This window comes from Triticum urartu, chromosome 4A (assembly GCF_056163025.1).
Source record: "Triticum urartu cultivar PI428250 chromosome 4A, HENAU_Tu73, whole genome shotgun sequence".
Classification (NCBI taxonomy): Eukaryota; Viridiplantae; Streptophyta; class Magnoliopsida; order Poales; family Poaceae; genus Triticum; species Triticum urartu.
The window spans coordinates 390,288,832-390,309,986 of NC_141876.1; positions in this window are offsets into that span (position 1 = coordinate 390,288,832).

Genomic DNA, 21,155 nt, shown 5'->3' on the forward strand with positions numbered 1-21,155 from the left:
CTCGGTCGCGCTCTATGGTAACCCGAGTCCGACTGTGGCTGACAGCCGGCTCCTTGTCCTTCCTTCCTCGGGTACCGCCAGTCGGCGTCCGAGACGTCACGCCTTGATCCCGGTGCGGGTCGTTGTTTGGACACTGCGGCGCCTCTGTGCGGCAGCCAGCCTCGTTCTGCGCGGCGGCCGCGTCGAGGAGCCGCTGGACTCGCTCCATCATGAGGCGGCGCTCTTCGCCCTCGAAATTGTCCAGCTCATCCGCCGCTGCCTGGGTGGCTCGGATGTTTTCCGCTAGCGTGGCATACATGGGGCGGCTAGCCCCAAACAGGCTGGCGATGGCTACGCCGCGCTGCTGAACCGCGCCAAGGCGGCTAGGCCCTGCCGGAGCCGGTGAGCCGCCAACAGCGCGATCCATCTCCCGCTGGTAAGCTTCTGACAAGCGTCTCATGCTGGCTAGCTTCTTCGCGCCTTCAACAAGCTGAAGGCGGCGTGCTTCTAGCGTCTCTGCGTCAGCATCTTCTGGAATGGGCGCAGCTAGGTCTTGTAGCGCCGCGCCGAGTGAGTCGGGCGCCCTTGCACCAGGGAACTCGTCATGACTGATGACCAGCACCTCAGTGACGGTGCTCCCGTCGCTCTCCGTGTGGGGGAGAGGTTCGTCGTAGACCACCATGTTGGAGGGGAAAGCGTCGACCGACATGGTGTCGGAGTCGACCAGCATCGGGTCGGTGGAGCCTACGGACTCCAAGTCTGTGATAGGCTCGCCAGAAACATGGAGTTGATCGAGGAGGCCCGCGAGGAGGTTTTCGGGGCCGCCTACACCTGCGTCGGTCGCAGGTTCATCGGAGAGGCGGACCTCGCCGACAAGTTCGGCCAAGGAGCTGGCTACGCAGGCGATCTCCACGCCACGCAGTGCGTCGATGCAAACTTCGTCTGGCGTGCCTGGCTGGCTGCTCCCGTCCATAACAGATCTTCGGACGGCGGTGCACCATGCCCCACGGTGGGCGCCAAATGTCGGGGGTTTGGTGCGACACATGCCAACGGATGGCTTATCATGGTGGGGGCGAGTAGAACGTTGCCGGTGCCTGGAAACGGGATGAGGCGAAGGCATGCACGCCGGTGAATCTTACCCAGCTTCGGGGCTCTCTGGGGAGATAATACCCCTACTGCTGCTCTGCGGGGTCTCCACATGATCACTATGGTCAAGTGTTTACACGGTTGCTCCTTGAGCTGTGTATGGTGGTAGGAGAGGGCATGGCTAGCTCTCTCCCTCTATCGGGTGAGGTATGGAACTACTAGGATCCAACCCTTTGCATGGGTGCCCTGGGGGTTTATATAGGCCTACCCCCAGGGGTACAATGATAATGTGACTGGGCGCGGGCCCAGCCGTCAGTGTCTCCGACCTCCGACTTCTCCGCCGACTGCTAGGGCCCGCCGACTGGTGGGCCCCGCCGACTGGTCTGGTACGGAGCCAACAGGCGGCGTCCGTCGCGGGCGGGTCTTGCCGGCTGCTGATTACTGTAGCCGTGCTCTTGATGATGCAAGTTTGGTCATGGGGTCGTGGCAACAGCCCCGCCGCCTGGCGGGCGATCACTGTGGCCACTCCCCATCTCTCCTTGATTAATGGTGCGTGGGCCCGAGGGAGGGCTCGGCCGACTCCCCCGGGCCGACTCCCGTTGGGTCCGACTGGCGGTGCCCCCGCCGTCTTCCAAAGTCTCGCTGGCTGGTGGGCCCTGCTGCCTCCAGGCCATACAGACAAGCCGTCGTGGGCGCAGGACTAGGTAAAGTGGTGCTGATGTCAGGGCCGACTGGGCAACAGTGCCATGCCGCGGGGAGATCTTCCCAAGTACGGCGCGCTGTTGCCATGCCTGCCCTTGGTAAGGGGCGGGGAGTGGGCTTTATTGTAGCCACGCCCCTGCCCCGTCCCTCTCGATGAGGTCACGGTTTGTTGGAGTCGCCGGCCGACTCCCCAAAGCCGGCTTCTCTGGAAGTCGTCCCTGGGACTCGGCCATGAGCGGGCAGTCGGCCGCCTTGCCGTAGACTCCCCAGGAGGCGGCTCTTCGCCCTGTGGTCTTGAGGGGCGCAGCCTGCCCCGATGTCTTGAAAGGTCGTGGGGCTTGGGTTGGCCTACCCGTGGCCCATTACTCCGACATCGTGACCGTGTGGTGCACTAAGCAGGGGCTCGAATCCGTCGAAGATCAAGTCTCCGCGGATATCGGCCGTGTAGTTTAAGCTTCCAAACCGGACCTGGTGGCCAGTGGCGTAACTCTCGATCTTCTCCAGATGGCCAAGTGAGTTGGCCCACAGTGTGAAGCCGCCGAATACAAAGATCTGTCCGGGGAGAAAAGTCTCACCCTGGACTGCATCGCTATCGATGATCGTAGGAGCCATCAAGCCTAACGGCGACGACACAGAGGAACTCTCAATGAAAGCACCAATGTCGGTGTCAAAACCGGCGGATCTCGGGTAGGGGGTCCCGAACTGTGCGTCTAAGGCGGATGGTAACAGGAGGCAGGGGACACGATGTTTTACCCAGGTTCGGGCCCTCTTGATGGAGGTAAAACCCTACGTCCTGCTTGATTATTCTTGATAATATGAGTAGTACAAGAGGTGATCTACCACGAGATCGGAGAGGCTAAACCCTAGAAGCTAGCCTATGGTATGATTGTATGTTGTCCTATAGAGTAAAACCCTCCGGTTTATATAGACACCGGAGGGGGCTAGGGTTACACAAGGTCGGTTACAAAGGAGGATATATACATATCCGTATTTCCTAGCTTTTCTTCCATGCCAAGTAGAGTCCCATCCGAACACGGGACGAAGTCTTCAATCTCGTGTCTTCATAGTCCAACAGTCCGGCCAAAGGATATAGTCCGGCTGTCCGGAGACCCCCTAATCCAGGACTCCCTCAGACAGGTTGTTCCGACCCCCAGATCTGGCGAGAGAGTTGTATTTATCTCTCACTTCCTTCGATGGCTAGGGTTCGCTCTCCACCCCTTTGTCCGGGGGCTAATGTTTTATTACAGACTAGATTTTCACGATCTAGCTCCAGATTCTTTCCTTCATGTCTTGGCGTTTATTGTCACGTGCGAGGCCTTCCTCCAAATCCCCCACACTCAAGACCTTTGATGTAAAGCCAAAGGTAGTCAACGGGGAACAAGTGGAGTGCGGCGGTGCTGTAGTAAGCCAGCTTACCAACACTCCCTGGCCAAAAGGTTCTTTCACCAAAGCTTCCAATCAATGGCAGCGAGAGTGGTTCTATGTTACGGAACCCCGTAGCACCAAGTGGGAAGCTACACCTGCGTTCCATTCCAGCCCTCCATTACAGCTTGCATCATGGGTCAATAAGGGGCTGGACTGGGGATCAGTTGATGAAGTGCGGACTCTACAAAGCCGCATCCAAACCCTCCTTGAGAGGGACACCGATCTTGTTAACGTGATTCAAGTAATGCTGATCCGCCAAATCCTGCCATGCCAGCGTAGGCCACTCCGCATGTGGGAGTTTAATACAGAAGGGCCACGAACCCTCCAACACTTCTTCGGTGCTATGCACAAAGGGATGTGGAAGATGTTTTGTGGGAAACGAAAACATTGGCTGGACACCTCCTAAGACGTCGGCCTTGACTGCAACCGTCCGGACACCCCGGTAAGCCCTTGTCTTTCGAACACTTTGTAGTTAAGTATATCGTGATATGTTACCGAACAAATTATCTTCTTTCAGGGCTGGATAAAGAAAGCGGAACTAATTAGGTGTTCGGCCCCCCTTCCCGAAGGCTTAGTGGATCCTGTATTAAGAATGATGCTGGCCCTGACACCATACTAGATGCCTGCGAAGGAGGACAAGACGGGGAGCGGGAGGACCAAAGAGGGCCTGCATCCCGAAGATATTTTAGACACCCTGTCCGGGGAGATGAAAATTCCATCGCTCGAAGGCAAAAGTAAAGGGGGAGCCAACATTCATTCCCCCCATGGCAAGAAAAGGGTCGTCTCCGAAGATTGGGAAGAAAAAGCTCCCAAGCGAGGCAAGATGCCCCTGTCGGGCGGCTTAGGCTTGAAGGACGGCATTATCGCGCAGTCCTCCAGTGAGGCCAAGCCTAAATCGTAAGCAAACAAGGGCGTTTTACACATACCCCGTTCCTCCCCTATGACCAGGGTAACATCTAAAATGTATGTTCTTTGTAGCTCGGTGCATAATCTTTCTCAACAATCGTCTTCCTCACGAGACCTTCTCCCAGAGATGATGGAAAGCGAGACGCCTCCACCAGTCTCCTCGCCCAATAAGGAGGGTGACCTCAAGGTGTCGTCCCAGAGGGTATCTCCTGATCCGCAAGCGATGCGAGGGGTGATGAAAACACGAACCAAAGCTGATGCTTCAGTAGACTAGGGTCCGGTGACCAACAATGAAGGCCCTGGGCTGTCCGGCTTTCAGCCGGAGACAACTCTAGGAGCGAATGAATGGATCCCTTTGAAGGGAGGCCGTGCTGCTACGACTGCTTCCGGAGACCCAGAAACGCCAGATATATTGATGAACATGCTGCGACAGGCGTCCGTCTCCGAAGAGCATTGTAACTTGATGGGTACGGTGGTTAAAAAGATCCTGTCCACGAAAGGCGGATTGGATGAAGCCTTCACGAGCCTGCTAACAGGTTTCGAGGTTTGTGATGTAATGCTTTCAATTGTGTTTATTCACAAAATACTCCTATGTATAGATAGTAGCCCCTAAGACTCTGATAGGCTCCCTAAGGGAGGCAATCAGAGGATCAAAAATATTTATCCAGGAAATAATATGACTACTTGTAACACAGGCTATTACTTCCCCTACAACTGCCCGATTCGCGGAGTTTGCGGATCTGCAGCAGAAGATTGATGAGGCTGATGATGACATCACGCTGATCAACAAGCGTCTTGACGAGGCACAAGGTATGTTTTTGGGTCAGCCAGTATATTTATGCATGATAACATGAGCGTGAAGCTAAAATTGTATACTGAGACATGCGTAACTACAGATGGTGCTGCTGTGGTGGAGGCCCTTCGGGCTAAGCTTATCCTTGCCAAGGAACAAACCCGGATGAGTAATTTGGCTCCCCATAAGGCGTCTGAAGAATTAAAAACCGAACAGGCTGTTCGGCGCCAATGTGAGGAAAAAATTACTACCATGGCGCGCAAACTTGAGGAGACCATAGTCCGGTGCAAATTCCTTGATAAGGATAACAAGGCCAGAACGGCCGATCTCGACAAGGCCTTGCAAGAAGTGAAAGAAGCACAGTCTGAGTCTAGGGTGGCTCAGGAAGAGATCTGGCAAGCTAGGGAGATAGCGGCTGGTAAGCCATTCTTATTAAAGACGAAGTTCGGCGATCCGAAGTATTGCCCGCTTAACCAAATGTGGAGTTCTCCGGACCCTATTTTAGACCTGCCGAAGAGTGCCTCCGATGCATCGCAATTTTACCAAGTGCAGGAAGGGTGTGCCACGGAGAAGCTTTTTTTGTCACAGTTCGGCGTGCCAAAGCGTCAGTTGTTATTAAATGAACAGATGGCCTAGTGGGCCGAGCTCCACAGGATATCTGGTTCCTCCATGAAGGACGTCATAGTCCGGATGTGGCCTATGGAGCCGATTCCGAATAGTTACTTCGGTTTGGTGTAGCGGCTTGTGGATGAGGTGCCACGTATCGACGCCGTTAAGTGTTCAATGTGCATTGAAGGTGCACGGATGGCCTTTACACGTGTCAAAACATACTGGGCCAAGATGAAGGCCGCTGACGTTGCCGCCAGGAGTCCCCCCAAGGGTAAGGACCATCACGCACCCGAACACTATTTCGAGGACGTCTTAGAGGGTGCCCGCTTGATAGAGGGTCAGTGCTTGAAAGATATGATATTTGAATGAAATGTATTGAATTGTAAAAGACATTATGATGATAATATTATGATTTTTGCTTAAAAGTTTTTGGTTCCTCCTGTGCGGCTGTTGTTTGCATAATCTGAAAGTTTTCCAGTCGTCGGCTTCAGCCCCCATGTAGAAAATACGGGGGGTGTTTAGGAAAGCATACGATCACTCTTAACCCAACATCTTGGTCCATGAATGGAGGTGTCAATGTGGTGAACGAGGCAACCGGACTATAGGGCATAAACACTTTGACTTAGCCATAGGAGTTTTATGGTGGGTTTACGATATAAACCCTAGTATGTATGCTGTTTTCCCAATGTGGTGCATTCACACGTATGACCTAAAGAAAGATCCTTTGTATAATACGGAGGGAATCGCGAAAGATTCCGATATGTGGTCAAGTGGTTGACCAGCTCTCGCCGCATCATGACAGTCAGTTTTCGGCCTTCTCTACTGAGGTGCTCACCTGGGCAAACTAGGGCACAATCGCAGTAGTTCTCCCTTTACTACCTTAGTCGATGGAGCGGAACGTAAGGTAGCAAGCTGATACGTCTCCAACGTATCTATAATTTTTGATTGTTCCATGCTATTATATTATCAACCTTGGATGTTTTATATGCATTTATATGCTATTTTATATGCTTTTTGGGACTAACCTATTAACCTAGAGCCCAGTGCCAGTTTCTATTTTTTCTTTGTTTTAGAGTATCACAGAAAAGGAAAATCAAACGGAGTCCAATTGACCTGAAACTTCACAGAACTTATTTTTGGAAGGAAAGCAACCCGGGAGACTTGGAGTCCATGTAAGGGAAGCAACGAGGAAGCCACGAGGCAGGGGGGCGCCCACCCCCTGGGCACGCCCTCCACCCTCGTGGCCCCCTAGTGGCTCCCCTGACGTATTTCTTCCGCCTATATATCTCCATATACCCTAAAACGATCAGGGAGCACAATAGATCGGGAGTTCCACCGCCAGGAGCCTCCGTAGCCACCAAAAACCAATCTAGACCCGTTCCAGCACCCTGCCGAAGGGGGGAATCCCTCTCCGGTGGCCATCTTCATCATCCCGGTGCTCTCCATGACGAGGAGGGAGGAGTTCTCCCTCGGGGCTAAGGGTATGTACCGGTAGCTATGTGTTTGATCTCTCTCTCTCTCTCTCTCTCGTGTTCTTGAGGTGATACGATCTTGATGTATCACGAGCTTTGCTATTATAGTTGGATCTTATGATGTTTTCTTCCCCCTCTACTCTCTTGTAATGGATTGAGTTTTCCCTTTGAAGTTATCTTATCGGATTGTGTCTTTAAAGATTTGAGAACACTTGATGTATGTCTTGCCATGCGTATCTATGGTGACAATGGGATACCACGTGATTCACTTGATGTATGTTTTGGTGACCAACTTGCGGGTTCCGCCCATTAACCTATGCATAGGGGTTGGCACACTTTTTCGTCGTGATTCTCCAGTAGAAACTTTGGGGCACTCTTTGAGGTTCTATGTGTTGGTTGAATAGATGAATCTGAGATTGTGTGATGCATATCGTATAATCATACCCACGGAAACTTGAGGTGACATTGGAGTATCTAGGTGACATTAGGGTTTTGGTTGATTTGTGTCTTAAGGTGTTATTCTAGTATGAACTCTAGGGCTGTTTGTGACACTTATAGGAATAGCCCAACGGATTGATTGGAAAGAATAACTTTGAGGTGGTTTCGTACCATACCATAATCTATTCGTTTGTTCTCCGCTATTAGTGACTTTGGAGTGACTCTTTGTTGCATGTTGAGGGATAGTTATGTGGTCCAATTATGTTATTATTGTTGACAGGACTTGCACTAGCGAAAGGATGAACCCTAGGCCTTGTTTCAACGCATTGCAACACCGTTTACGCTCACTTTTATCATTTGTTACCTTGCTGTTTTTATATTTTCAGATTACAAAAACCATTATCTACTATCCATATACCACTTGTATCACCATCTCTTCGCCGAACTAGTGCACCTATACAATTTACCATTGTATTAGGTGTGTTGGGGACACAAGAGACTCTTTGTTATTTGGTTGCAGGGTTAATTGAGAGAGACCATCTTCATCCTACGCCTCCTATGGATTGATAAACCTTAGGTCATCCACTTGACGGAAATTTGCTACTGTCCTATAAACCTCTGCACTTGGAGGCCCAACAACGTCTACAAGAAGAAGTTTGTGTAGTCGACATCACGCTCTTTTCTGGCGCCGTTGCCGGGGAGGTGAGTGCTTGAAGGTATATCTTTAGATCTTGCAATCGAGTCTTTTAGTTTCTTGTTTTATCACTAGTTTAGTTTATAAAAGAAAATTACAAAAAATTGAATTGAGTTTTCCTCATACGCTTCATATTTTTAATATCTTTCGTGAGTATGATGGAAAGGAAAATTGTGCAAAGTGTTAGAAGAAGAATGCATTAAAATATTTGGCACTAAATATTTGAATGATGAGCATGATTGCAATGTTGTTAGTATGAATTCCTTGAATATACATGATGCTAATGATATGCAAAGCCACAAGCTTGGGGAAGCTATGTTTGATGAAGATGATATTTTTTGTCCCCCAAGTTTTGATGAGCAAATTTATTATGATGAAAGCATGCCTCATATTTATGATGATTATATTTATGAAAGTGATTTTGGAGAGGTCATGACTTTATTTAGTAATGATTCCACTATTCCGGAAGAGGTTCCAATTGATTATGAGAACAAAGTTACTATCTATGATGATTATTGTGATGACATGTATGCTATAAAGATTAATGATATCCATGAAACTTGTCATCATGATTTTATTTTTCAATTGGATTATGCCTCACATGATAGTTATTTCGTTTAGTTTGCTCCCACTACTATTCATGGGAAGAAATTTGCTTATGTGGAGAGTAATAAAAATTATATGCTTGTAGATCATGAAAAGAATGCTTTATTTGATGATTATATTGTTTAATTCATTCATGATGCTACTGAAATTTATTATGAGGGAGGAATATATGCTTGTAGGACTTGCAATAATATCAAGTTTCCTCTCTATGTGCTTAAAATTTTGAAGTTAAGCTTGTTCCCACAAGTTGTTTGCTCACAAAATTCCTATGCATAGGAAGTGGGTTAGACTTAAATGTGCTAGTTATATTTTTCATGATGTTCTCTTTATGTTTCAATTCCTATCTTTTATGTGAGCATCATTGAAATCATCATGCCAAGCTAGGGGCATTAAACAATAGCACTTGTTGGGAGGCAACCCAATTTTATTTTTGTTCCTTGCTTTTTGCTCCTGTTTAGTAATAAATAATTCATCTAGCCTCTTTTTAGATGTGGTTTTATTCTTTTAATTAGTGTTTGTGCCAAGTAGAACCTTTGGGAAGACTTGGGGAAAGTCTTGTTGATCATGCTGTAAAAAACAGAAACTTTAGCGCTCACGAGAATTGCTGCCATTTTTATTTGGAGAGTGATATTTAGTTAATTATTTTTGGAGATGATTAATAGATAAATTACACACGTCCAGCAATGTATTTGACAATTTTATGAGTTCCAGAAGTATACGTTTGATCCAGATTACTACAGACTGTTCTGTTTTTGACAGATTCTGTTTTCATTGTGTTGTTTTCTTATTTTGACGAATCTATGAGTAGTATCGGAGGGTATGAACCATATAGAAGTTGCAATACAGTATATATTACACCAATATGAATTTAGAATGAGTTTATTACAGTACCTTATGATGGTGATTTTCTTTCTTATACTAACGGAGCTTACGAGTTTTCTATTAAGTGTTGTGTTGTGAAGTTTTCAAGTTTTGGGTAAAGATTTGATGGACTATGGAATAAGGAGTGGCAAGAGCCTAAGATTTGGGATGCACAAGGCACCCCAAGGTAATATTCAAGGACAACCAAGAGCCTAAGCTTGGGGATGCCCCGCAAGGCATCCCCTCTTTCGTCTTCGTTCATCGGTAACTTTACTTGGAGCTATATTTTTATTTACCACATGATATGTGTTTTGCTTGGAGTGTCCTTTTATTTTATTTATTTTTTCTTGCTGTTTGAATAAAATACCAAGATATGAAATTCTTAAATGTTAGAGAGTCTTCACATAGTTGCATAATTATTTGACTACTCATTGAGCTTCACTTATATTTTTCGGAGTAGTTTGTCGTTTGCTCCAGTGCTTCACTTATATCTTCTTAGAGCATGGTGGTTTTATTTTATAGAAATAATTGATCTCTCATGCTTCAATTATATTATTTTGAGAGTCTTTAGAACATGATGGTAGTTTGCTTTGATTATGAAACTAGTCCTAATATGATGGGCATCCAAGAGGGATGTAATAAAAACTTTCATATAGAGTGCATTGAATACTATGAGAAGTTTGATACTTGATGATCGTTTTGAGATATGGAGGTAATAATATCAAAGTCATGCTAGTTGAGTAGTTGTGAATTTGGGGAATACTTGTGTTGAAGTTTGCAAGTCCCATAGCATGCACGTATGGTAAACGTTGTGTAACAAATTTGCAACATGAGGTGTTATTTGATGTCTTCCTTATGAGTGGCGGTCGGGGACGAGCGATGGTCTTTTCCTACCAATCTATCCCCCTAGGAGCATGCACATAGTGCCAAGGTTTTTGATGACTTGTAGATTTTTGCAATAAGTATGTGAGTTCTTTATGACTAATGTTGAGTCCATGGATTATACGCACTCTCACCCTTCCATCATTGCTAGCCTCTTCGGTACCGTGCATTGCCCTTTCTCACATTGAGAGTTGGTGCAAACTTCGCCGGTGCATCCAAACCCCTTGATATGATACACTCTTTCATACATAAACCTCCTTATATCTTCCTCAAAACAACCACCATACCTACCTATTATGGCAATTCCATAGCCATTCCGAGATATATTGCCATGCAACTTTCCACCATTCCGTTTATCATGACACATTCATCATTTTCATATTGCTTAGCATGATCATGTAGTTTACATAGTATTTGTGGCAAAGCCACTGTTCATAATTCTTTCATACATGTCACTCTTGGTTCATTGCATATCCCGGTACACTACCGGAGGCATTCATATAGAGTCATACTTTGTTCTAGTATTGAGTTATAAATAAATAGAAGTGTGATGATCATCATTTTCTAGAGCATTTTCCCAAGTGAGGAATAAAAAAAGAGAGAGAAAGGCCATAAAAAAGAGAAGGCCCCCCAAAAAAGAGAAAGGCCATAAAAAAAGAGAAGGCCCAAAAAAAGAAGAGAGAGAGAAAAAGAGAGAAGGGACAATGCTATTATCCTTTGCCACACTTGTGCTTCAAAGTAGCACCATAATCCTCATGATAGAGAGTCTCTTGTTTTGTCACTTTCATATACTAGTGGGAATTTTTCATTTTAGAACTTGGCTTGTATATTCCAACAATGGGCCTCCTCAAGTGCCCTAGGTCTTCGTGAGCAAGCAAGTTGGATGCACACCAACTTAGTTTCTTTTGTTGAGCTTTCATACATTTATAGCTCTAGTGCATCCGTTGCATGGCAATCCCTACTCCTTGCATTAACATCAATCGATGGTCATCTCCATAGCCCATTGATTAGCCTCGTTGATGTGAGACTTTCTCCCGTTTTGTCTTCTCCACATAACCCCCATCATCATATTCTATTCCACCCATAGTGCTATATCCATGGCTCGCGCTCATGTATTGCGTGAAGGTTTATGAGTTTGAGATTACTAAAGTATGAAACAATTGCTTGGCTTGTCATCAGGGTCGTGCATGATGAGAGCATTCTTGTGAGATGAAAATGGAGCATGACCAAACTATATGATTTTGTAGGGATGAACTTTCTTTGGCCATGTTATTTTGAGAAGACATGATTGCTTAGTTAGTATGCTTGAAGTATTATTGTTTATATGTCAATATTACACTTTTGTCTTGAATCTTATGGATCTAAAAATTTATGCCAAAATAAAGAAGAATTACTTATAGAAATATGTTAGGTAGCATTCCACATCAAAAATTCTGTTTTTATCATTTACCTACTTGAGGACGAGCAGGAATTAAGCTTGGGGATGCTGATACGTCTCCAACGTATCTATAATTTTTGATTGTTCCATGCTATTATATTATCAACCTTGGATGTTTTATATGCATTTATATGATATTTTATATGATTTTTGGGACAAACCTATTAACCTAGAGCCCAGTGCCAGTTTCTGTTTTTTCCTTGTTTTAGAGTATCGCAGAAAAGGAAAATCAAATGGAGTCCAATTAACCTGAAACTTCATGGAACATATTTTTGGAAGGAAAGCAACCCGGGAGACTTGGAGTCCACGTACAGGAAGCAATGAGGAAGCCACGAGGCAGGGGGCGCGCCCTCCACCCTCGTGGGCCCCTCGTGGCTCCCCTGACGTACTTCTTCCGCCTATATATCTCCATATACCCTAAAACGATCAGGGAGCACAATAGATCAGGAGTTCCGCCGCCAGAAGCCTCCGTAGCCACTGAAAACCAATCTAGACCCGTTCCGGCACCCTGCCGGAGGGGGGAATCCCTCTCCGGTGGCCATCTTCATCATCCCGGTGCTCTCAATGACGAGGATGGAGTAGTTCTCCCTCGGGGCCGAGGGTATGTACCAGTAGCTATGTGTTTGATCTCTCTCTCTCTCTGTTTCTCTCTCTCTCATGTTCTTGAGGTGATACGATCTTGATGTATCGCGATCTTTGCTATTATAGTTGGATCTTATGATGTTTTCTTCCCCCTCTACTCTCTTGTAATGGATTGAGTTTTCCGTTTGAAGTTATCTTATCGGATTGAGTCTTTAAAGATTTGAGAACACTTGATGTATGTCTTGCCGTGCGTATCTGTGGTGATAATGGGATACCACGTGATTCACTTGATGTATGTTTTGGTGATCAACTTGCGGGTTCCGCCCATGAACCTATGCATAGGGGTTGGCACACGTTTTCGTCGTGATTCTCCGGTAGAAACTTTGGGGCACTCTTTGAGGTTCTATGTGTTCGTTGAATAGATGAATCTGAGATTGTGTGATGCATATCGTATAATCATATCCACGGATACTTGAGATGACATTGAAGTATCTAGGTGACATTAGGGTTTTGGTTGATTTGTTTCTTAAGGTGTTATTCTAGTACGAACTCTAGGGCTGTTTGTGACACTTATAGGAATAGCCCAACGGATTGATTGGAAATAATAACTTTGAGGTGGTTTCATACCCTACCATAATCTCTTCGTTTGTTCGCCGCTATTAGTGAATTTGGAGTGACTCTTTTTTGCATGTTGAGGGATAGTTATGTGATCCAAATATGTTATTATTGTTGAGAGGACTTGCACTAGTGAAAGTATGAATCCTAGGCCTTGTTTCAACGCATTGCAATACCGGTTACGCTCACTTTTATCATTTGTTACCTTGCTGTTTTTATATTTTCAGATTACAAAAACCATTATCTACTATCCATATACCACTTGTATCACCATCTCTTCGCCGAATTAGTGCACCTATACAATTTACCATTGTATTGGGTGTGTTGGGGACACAAGAGACTCTTTGTTATTTGGTTGCAGGGTTGCTTGAGAGAGACCATCTTCATCCTAGGCCTCCTACGGATTGATAAACCTTAGGTCGTCCACTTGAGGGAAATTTTCTACTATCCTACAAACCTCTGCACTTGGAGGCCCAACAACGTCTACAAGAAGAAGGTTGTGTAGTAGACATCACAAGCACAGGAGCCGGGCAACCCAACTATTGACCCAAGACATGATTCGGAGCTGATGCATATAAGGCCAGACTCGCGATGCCGAAGTATGCTATAAAGTTGTTCAGACTTATTGGCAATTTAGTTTGTTCCCATATCGAGCCCCTGGCGAGGCGTGTGAAATAAAACAAGGAGCAAAATACAATTTTTTTTAGAGAAAAGTGAATACAGGATATAAATTAATATTCACTAGAACTTGAGTGACATGCCAATCATTGTTTTGTATATAATAACGCCACGACCCTGGCTATTTGACACACCAAGGGTCGATGGCTGAGGTAGAAGGCACTTTACAGGCTCACAAAATAGAGAGTACAGTCTAAAAAGTTGTTTTGGACCTCCTGTCGCATGTGTGCGCCGCCTTTCCTTGATGAAGGGGCTCCTTAAAGGGAGTAACTTTTGGATGAATGTACAAACCGAAACTCCGATGGAGTCGGCGAGATGACCAGCCTACGAGTCACCTATGATAAAAGGATAATGAAAAAAGAAAAAGTCATCAGAAAAGAATTGAAAAGAACAGAGTGATAGAAGTACTTGTAGGCCCGTCCGTATTATGCCTCCGCTGATGCCCATGGTATTTTGAGTGCATAGTTATGTATGTGTGGTATGGATTTCACAGGTGTATGAGGTGGACGGCGGAGGCTGAACTGCTAGTCCCGCTCCATAATTGGACGGTCCTGCTGAATGGAGACCGGCGGCTTAATGGCCGACAAGGTATGCGGTTTAATAAGGCCGACTTGTACTCCGGATGGAGGGAACGTAGTATGATCCTCAGTCCGGAGGGAGTATGGCTCATGCTCCTCTGTAGGGGCGTGTGTTATGTATACCATGTTCACCGTTTTTACCTCGGGGGGAAATTGCTTCTGACCCCCGGTATTTGTTTGGTGAATCTCTTCGTCATCACTATCATTGGGTGGTATTTTCCCCTTATGTTCGGTGTTGAGCCTGCCGGCCTATTTGAAGACCCAATAGCTTCTGTTGGTGTGAGTGGCTGGCTTATCGGGATTGCCATGAATCTGGCAGGGTTGATCCAATATCTTGTCTAAGGTGGATGGCTCGTCTCTGTTTGCCTTGAATGCCTTTTTCCGTTGGCCGGGTTTGGGGCCGCTGAATCTGGCGTTGATCGCTGTGTCGTGCGTTCTCTCATTATGATTGCGGAGTTTGTGTTTGCTGTGTCGTGGTTTGCCGTTGCTGTCTCGTACTTCGGAAGTACCCGGATCGCTGGCACTATTGCTTATATGAGCGAGCCAGCTGTCTTCTCCCGCGCAAAAGTGGGTCATTAGAGCGGTAAGGGCTGACATGGATTTTGGTTTTTCTTGACCGATGTGGCGGGTGAGCCACTCGTCCCGGACGCTGTGTTTGAAGGCCTCTAGGGCTTCCGCGTCCGGACAATCGACGATTTAGTTCTTTTTAACTAAGAACCTAGTCCAGAGCTACCTGGCTGACTCTCCAGGCTGTTGAACTATATGGCTTAAGTCATCGGCGTCTGGTGGCCGGACATATGTGCCTTGGAAGTTGTCATAGAAGGCGTCTTCCAAATCCTCCTAGCTGCCAATAGAGTCTTCGGGCAGACTGTTCAACCAGTGCCGAGCTGGACCTTTGAGTTTTAACGGGAGGTATTTGATGGCATGAAGGTCATCTCCGCGGGCCATGTGGATACTGAAAGTGCGTTATATCGACTAGAGGGGGGGTGAATAGGCGATTTTTATGAAAGTCTTCAAAACGTGGGAGTTATGAAGACAGACAGTGAAGATATGCCTATTACTATGCAGCGGAAGTTAGATTACACTAGGCAAGCCATGGTCAAGTATTCAATAGAGTGAAAGCACAATGACAAATAGCTGCAGTGTAATAAGGATCAGGTAGGAAGAAGTTATGAAGCCAAACAGATCATACATTCACGTTGTGAAGACAAAAGGTAGAGCAAGCATGCAATGGCTTCACAATGAGTAACAATAAGAAAAGGGGAAGTGAAGATGAAACCAGTGACTCGTTGAAGACAATGATGTGTTGGACCAGTTCCAGTTGCTGTGACAACTGTATGTCTGGTTGGAGCGGCTAGGTATTTAAACCTTAGGACACACAGTCCCGGACACCCAGTCCTGAACACGCAGCTTAGGACACCAAGTCCTCACCGTATTCTCCTTGAGCTAAGGTCACATAGTCCTAGCCCAATCACTCTGGTAAGTCTTCTAGGTAGACTCCCAAACCTTCACAGACTTCATTCACTGGAAATCCACAATGTCTCTTGGATGCTCTGAACACGACGCCTAACCGTCTGGGGATGCACAGTCCTCTAGTGTAATAAGTCTTCAGATCACACAGACAAGAAGACTTAAGTGATGCCCAATTCTCTCTGGCTTTGGGTGGTTAGGGCTTTTCTCCTCGCTAGGAATTTTCTCTCAAAGGCTTCGAGGTGGGTTGCTCTCAAACGACAAAAGTCGTGCACTGAAATCTGAGCAGCCAACCGTTTATGGTTGTAGGGGGTGGGCTATTTATAGCCACTTGGCAACCCGACCTGATTTGTCTGAAAGGACCCTGGGTCACTAAGGAACTGACACGTGTCTGAACGGTCAGATTTCAAACTCTCATGGCAACTTTACTTGGGCTACAAGCAAAGCTGACTTGTCCGGCTCTGGACAAGATTCGCTCTCATTGTCTTCACTCGAAGACATAGGTTTTAGGTTTAGGCATCACTTCAGTCATTCTGACTGGTTCTCCTGGACCCCACTTAACAGTACGGTGGTTCCTATGACTCAACACAAAAGAAAAAGAACTACGAAAGATCTAAGTCTTCGAGCTCCATAGGCTTCATAACGTGTCTTCTTTTGTCATAGTCTTCAATATGAATATCTTCATATACCACCTTTGGCTTCAATGTCTTCATACATTTTTAGGGGTCATCTCTGGTAGTAAAACCGAATCATTGAGGGACTTCCACCTGTGTTATCCTGCAATTCTCACAAACACATTAGTCCCTCAACTAGGTTTGTCGTCAATACTCCAAAACCAACTAGGGGTGGCACTAGATGCACTTACAATCTCCCCGTTTTTGGTGATTGATGACAAACTAGTTGAAGTTTTCAACGAGGAATATAGTCTGTGAAATTGTAAAGGATAAGGAATTGTCTTCATAAGTTGCAACGGCTCCCCCTGAAGTTGTGCATATAAGTTAATTTGCTTTTGGAATGCAAATGCACATGGCAGGTTGTACTTGAGGAGATCCACTTCAGCTTATGATGACAATCCACTATGCATGTGAAAGTATATGAAGATAATGACATGCATAATGGAAAATGGACGTCTGCAGAATGAGATAAATGCGGAATTTATCGTCGCACATGCGGAATTTATCTTCGCAAAACAGGGTGGCAAACAAGTAGCAGACGACCATCGAGTTTTAGTGTTACAACTCAAAGAACCAAATGAAGCAAAAACGAGAGTTGTAGGCACGAAGCAAAATATAGCAAAACATAAAGCACCCACCCATATGGACCCTCTTGAAGACTATCAACCCATATGCTTCTCCCCCTTTTGTCAGCAAGGACCAAAAAGGTTTGAAGACGTAGAGTGTCTATTCGTTCCCAGAAGCAGTAGGGTCGTTGGAGGTGTTTGGCGGTGCAAAAGAGCGTGGAGGTGCTGAAGCAGGTGGCAGTGATGTAGCATCGTCTTCTTCATCAATGATTCTGGCAGTGACTGTGGCAGCAGATGAAGAAAACTCAGAGTCTTCAAGTGATGGTGTGTTTCGCATCACAGCCCTTCTAGGAGGTGTGGTGTCAAACTTGAATCGCTCAGTGAAGCCATCCTCTTCAAGTTCAGCTTCAGTACACATCATTGATAGTCCTTTCCATGTACGACGACAGGTTTCATGAGTGATGAAAGCATTCTTGGTGGCAAGATTTCGAAGACGATTAACACCCACCAAGAGGCTTTTCATCTGACGCTTTAGCCAGTCGTGATGCCTATCTTGTTTTTGATGAAGGGCCACAAGAAGCTCTCGGTTATTGAGAACACGAGCGCGCTTCTTGGGTCTTGAAGCAGTTGCACTATCAGTGGCTTCAGTTGAAGCAGGGTGTGGCGCACGTGTAGTGCCAGCCAAAGGATACACCCTGGAGATGGCTTCAACACCTTCATCATTCTGAGTGAAGCTCTGGTGTTCTGCATTCTGAAGACTCAAAGGTTGCTTGGCAGGCTCAGGATATATAGCTTCAGCAGAGGTATCCACATCTGGCAAGAAGATCCGATGGTTGCAGGCTGAGGGCTGATATGAGATCGCAGAGTGAAGCTTGATCAGTCTCATTACCCAAGGAGCATAGTACTTTAAACCAAACAGATCTGAGCCTGATGCAGCTAGTTGGCGTATGAAGAAATCCTGTGCATTGAAGCATTTGCCATGAAGGATACAGAATATCAGAGTCTTCATTGCACCCTCGATCTTGGCATTTGGAGAGTGCCCTTTAATAGGCCAGAGAGTCCGCCGGATAATGTGATAGATGGTTCTGGGCAGGTACTCAAAGTCTTCAACAAAGAACTCTGTTGGATAAGGAGCATCGTGGGGCAATGGCTTCATCATGGAGAGCATCTGACTCATATTTGGTTCAGGCCTCTGGAATATGCTCTCAAGAGCTTCAGTGTGTAGTGGACAGCCTTCCTTGAAGAGTTCGCCAGGAGTGGGCAGGCCGGTGAGCTCAATGATATTGAATTCATTGGCTTCGTGATGGACATTGCCGGTCATCCACTACAGGGCCCAAGTCTTCGGATCTCTGTTGTATCCTTTGATGTGTAGGGTGACATAGAATTGCAACAGAAGCTCTTCATTCCAGTGCTCTTCATCAGTTATAAACTGCAGCAGACCCACTTGCTTGAAGCAATCCAATGCTTCCTCTAAATAGGGCAGACCAGCAATGGCTTCAACATCAAGGCGCTTGTGCGGGAAGATGCGACCTTGGTTGTATAGGATGCATGAATAGTAGCTGCACTGAGGATAGCTCCAGAACCTATCTGATGAAATCCTTTCCCTTGAATAGGGGTTCTTGGAGCTGTTGAAAAACGTATTGTCTGCCTTGAAGCTATTGATGTCAAAGGAGCCAGGTGCTGATGCAGGACCTGGGAACCTTGGCAACCTTGGGACTGGCTTCTAGACATGAGGCCTGTGCTCAACATGGTAATCAAATTGAGGACCAGCAGCAGACTCAGGAACAGAAGTGTCTGGATCAGTAGCTTCGCTGTCTGCTGAAGCTTTTGGTGGGGAGGGCTCCACATTGGCTTCAGTGTTGGTTGTGGCAGCCTCAATATTTTCAGCCTCCGCTTGACTAGCTAGAGGGTCAGTCACAAGCACGTTCTCCTGGAGAACTGCTTCTTGGTGGAGCATTGGATTGGGCTCTTGTGGTGCTTCTTCTGCGGCTGATGCAGCCGGAATGTCTTCAGCATAGACTTGAGGCCTTGGACCTTTGCGAAGCCTGTGGAATGCAGACGACGCCTGTGGGGTTGGAGTGGGCTGGGCCTCATTGTCTTCTTCCTCTTGAGGGCGATCCGCCCATGATGCATCTTGTGCAATTGGCGTCAGAGGACGACCAATGCTGATGAGTTCGCTTTGTTCATACTGAGGAAGGGCTGCATCATATTGTACATTGTCCTGATGACCAATGACTTCAGCAGCAATGGGGTCGGCTGCTGGTATGTCTTCAGCTTCAGGAGCCTCTGTGGAAGCAGGCTCATGAATTGTCAGTTGTCGTTCTGCATTGGGGTGAACCATAGAGATAGGTTCAACTATCAAGGGCTCTGTGGGAGCAGCCCGAGATTTCTTGATCTTTCGCTTCTTCTTGCTGGGGGCAGTAGGAGAGGCTTCAGAGCTTTTCCTCTTCCTGGCTTCAGCCTCAGCAGTTCTTGTCTTCTTGAGCTATGAAGCTGTTGACCGGCTCTTTGGCTTCGAGCCAGTCGTTGCAGTTGGGAAGACAATTGGAACTGCTTCTTGCCTAGGTGCCTCTGGTTCAGCCATAGCAGGCTTCTTCTTCTTCTTCGCGGCCATCTTGGGGTCGATGCCTGGACGCCCAAGTGCCTTGCGCTTCTCAGCCTCATTGTAGGCTTGTACACATGTTTCAGCTAGAGACTTCATCCGCTCACGTGATCCCTTAGCTTCTACATGCTTCTTCAGAAAATTTTCCTTGAGCTCATGCAACATGGTCTTGAAGCTCTTCACTTCTTGCACGCTGAGCTTGGCCATATTCTTCTTGAACTGAGCCTTTTCATGATCAATTTTCTGCTTCAGTTCAACAATGCGCTGGGCAATGGCAAGTTCTGAAGCAATTGCGCCTTGGAAGGCGACGTTGAGGCCAACAGGCAGCTGCAAATCTTCGAAGCTGATGTTTGGTGTGGCAAACCATTCGTCGATGAAGTTGTGGATGATGGCGACATCAAAGAGAGGCAAATTGTTGAAGATTTCAGCTTCTTCTTTGCTCTTGATGAGCTGCTCTAGAGCGTCATCTCCAAGATCTTCATCACTTGACAGATCAATGGCTTCGCTGCGTAGAATGGCAGCAGCTGTGAGCTCTTTGCCGGTGTGTGGCTGAGGCACCTTGGCCTTCTGGGGCTTGGAGACGCGGGATACGTCTTCAGGCTGCACACTGTCTTTAGGAGGTGCAGTTGCCAATGGCTTCGCCCTTGAGATTTTTGAAGAAGGGGCCGGCTTTGAAGCTTTTGGCTTCTTCGACTGCTTTGGCTTCGGTACAGCAGGAGCTTCATCAGACTCAGAGTCAGTTGGAGGGTCATTCACAGCAGTCCCTTGGACTAAGATGCGGGTGATGAGGCCCTCAAGATTGGCATACGGACCGATGATATTGGGTTCTGTGTAGTGTGTGTGATAGAGGCAATGTCCTCATCAGTGTGCCATCTGCCCTTGGTGCTGAGGGACCAGGGTTGAAGTCTAACCCCAACTTCTTCTTGTTCTGCTTCGCTGATTGTTGGGAAAACTGGAAGTTTCGCTTGAATAGATTGTCGTCACGACACCAGAGTAGTGACGACGGATGTGCATCATCAGGCTGTGGCCCACGAACCATGCATGGATAGAAGCTTTGGGCAATAGCTTCATCTCTGGACCTGGGTACAAGGTTTTTGTATAAGATGTCTCCCCACGGTCTTTTGATGGCACTTTTCTCAGCATACTCTTGGGTTGTGAAGCGGTATTTGAACCATTGTTCATCCCAATAGCGTCGAATCCATTGGATTCGGGTCTTGCGCTGCCCATAATTCTCTTCAGGATCTGTTTTATACATTTCTGCCAGGTCTTCAGGCAGATCTTTGGAAGTTCCTTCACGTCGCTATCTGCCCCCCTTCCTTGCTGCTGCTTCTGAAGCCATAAACTTTAACTTGAAAGGCTTCAAAACTTCCAAAGGCTTCAAAGGCTTTCTTTTGCTGGACCAACAGGAACTGGCTTCAGGAGAATTTATGTGATGCTGTAGGAATTCTGCAAATGAATGCAGACTATGAGAACCGAAGGATTCTCCCACGGACATGTAC